We start from the raw sequence: 2,625 nt of genomic DNA on the forward strand, positions 1-2,625 counted from the left end.
CGGACACGACTGTGCAACTTCACAACTTCACTTCACAGCTTTACTTGCATTTGGTCTTAGTAAAAGGTAGAAAAGGACATACACCAATCGGTTAACACTGGTTATCTGGGAAGAGAGTGGGAGAGGATGTGACTTGAATTGTATTATTTACTTGTCCTGTATACTTCTTATTTTTTTAAAATTTGAACTCCCTGTTTATTCAGTTTTTTTCTCTTCTATGCCCAGTGGCCCTTGCTTGTTCTTTGTGGTGCCACACAGTGGTGAAGTGAAGTGAAGTGAAGTCGCTCAGTAGTGTCCAAATCTTTGCGACCCCATGGACAGTAGCCTACCAGGCTCCACCGTCCATGGGATCCAGGCAAGAATACTGGAGTGGGCTGCCATTTTCTTCTCCAGCGGATCTTCCCAACCCAGGGATCGAACCTGGGTCTCCTGCATTGCAGACAGACGGTTTACCGTCTGAGCCACCAAGGAAGCCCCCTCAAAGAAAACAATTCCACATGTGTGTGAAAAAAAAATTGCACACGTGCATCAGTGGTTCCTTTGAAGACATCGCAAGTCTCAGGAGATTAAATTTTTTCCATCATATGCGCCACACAGTGGTAGACATCAGGAAATGCAAGTGACCTTTGACCACTCTGATCTTTCTGAAGGAAAGAGAAGAGTGTAAGGAGAGAATCAGCAGCATTCCAATCGTATTTGATTCAGAGCATGAAAGTGTCATAAGAATGTTCAGTTTTCTCCCAGACTTATCAAAAGTTGGTTGCAGCATCGATGCTTCAAAAGCAATTAGCAGATTTGTGCTGCTGACTAAGGATTTCTCACTTCGGAGGAGCTAGTTGCAGCTTCAAACAGCTATAGCTACGTCTTTTATGCCCACTTTCCACTTTACCTTCTTCCGTCAATCTCTTCAGCGTCATTTCAAAACAGTGACCCACTAGTACTCTATCCTCCAACAATAACATTCTTTTCAGCTCTTAGCACATGTCCTTCCTTCCCAGTCTTCATTCTGGATTTTCATGTAGGTGTTTCCTCTGTTTGAAACTCTCCTCCTTTCCCCACACCACCCATTCCTCATTCAAGTCAAGAAGACAAAAATCACCTTCTGTAGAAAACTCTAAATACGCCTCAAATACCCTGCTCTGACCTTTCTCCAGCACAGCATTTACCATACACTCTCTCATAATTCGTAGTTAGTTGCCCATCTACCCAAGCTCAGTTCCCTGAGGGCAAGAACCAAGCCTGTACTGTTCTCTTTTGTGGCCCAGCATCAATCTGCAAGGCACATTGTAGTGACTGCAATATTTTTCTCAGTTTCTCTTGATTTTATTGTTCTTTTTTTTTAAAAAAAAATAAAAGTCCCTCTTCTATTTAGTGTTGAGGATATACTTTGAGTCAAGCTCTGGGCTAAAAAATTCATATACATTATCTGATTTAACCTTCTGCTAACCCTTAAGCCTACACTACTCTTCCTCCTTGCGGAAACTCAGTGTTTTTGGATACCACCTGCTGCTCTGATCTCTCTTCTTCCTCTGAGGTATGCTGTGCTCCAACTCCAACAAAACACAGACTTTAACTATGTTTAAGGAATCTTAACTTGAACTCAGCTATTACTTAGCTTAGTTTACTTAGCCTACTGGATCCATGGGATCCAGTTCCTCATGCTAACACAGTAAATCTAAAAACAAAGTCATATCAAATTATAACCCTCTGGGACACACACTTTTATGGGGCACATAAAGAGTAATAATGCCTTAAACCCAAACAAGGGAAATTTGAACATCCCAGCTGGACTCTGAGGAAGATACTTTTAGAAAGGAAATTCTCAACATTTGTTTTGTAGACAATATCTTCGAGGTACCATCTACTCCGCCTGTTTGTAAGGAAAACCCTGTGTTTGGAGTAATCTTGTGAGTGTTCAATCTTGTTCCATGACTCAGAGTTACCACAAGTTTTCTAACCATAGTAGAAAAGAAAACAACTTCATTTCTTTTTTATGTATGGATTTCAATGTTGTTTATCTAAGGAAAACAAAGCAAACAGTGAAGAACTGTATTTGTAACTATCCTGATCAGACATAAACTATACAGGATTTTGTGGTCCATTATAAAGTATTAAATCACCCCACTCCAGGGAGGTCAGGGTGAATGTGAACTGACTCCCCAGGTGCTGGGTACAGTGTTCTTTATCTTGACACTCAGTCCCTCAGGATGTCCTTGATGTCAGACCTTCAAACAGTGACAAGCCATATGGACATATGTAAGAAAATTTTATGTTATCGGCTCCTAACGTGATAAGATAATGACCAAACTCTCCAGGTCAAGATGCTTTCCTTCCCTTCTGAGTAGTCAAGGCTAGCGAGCCAACAAGTAGCTAGGGACCGGGGATGGACAACTGGAAACACGTGGCAAAAAAATCCTTCTCTTGACAACTTAAAAAGAAGAACTTCAAAATATTAGTCTGGAGGTCTTGGGAGCTAAGTGAGTAGAATCAGAAGGGTAGATTAATGAAAATGGCAAAGAAATAGATGCTTGGCATAAGAGGCCAACTGACTTCGGTGTAGGATGGACAGACTATGCTTCACTCTGCCATCTAGTGGTGAGAGACCCTTTGTAGTCTGTGACTCGG

At 41.5% G+C, this 2,625-nt stretch overlaps 1 non-coding gene across 1 annotated transcript; it reads right to left on the minus strand.

The window, feature by feature from the left end:
- Positions 1–523: 523 nt before the first annotated feature.
- On the minus strand, positions 524–590 carry LOC138082461 (small nucleolar RNA SNORD42). The gene has a single exon (XR_011145091.1). It is a non-coding gene; the product is annotated as a small nucleolar RNA SNORD42 (small nucleolar RNA).
- Between the last annotated feature and the right edge of the window lie 2,035 nt (positions 591–2,625).

This window comes from Capricornis sumatraensis, chromosome 7 (genome assembly GCF_032405125.1).
Source record: "Capricornis sumatraensis isolate serow.1 chromosome 7, serow.2, whole genome shotgun sequence".
NCBI lineage: Eukaryota > Metazoa > Chordata > Mammalia > Artiodactyla > Bovidae > Capricornis > Capricornis sumatraensis.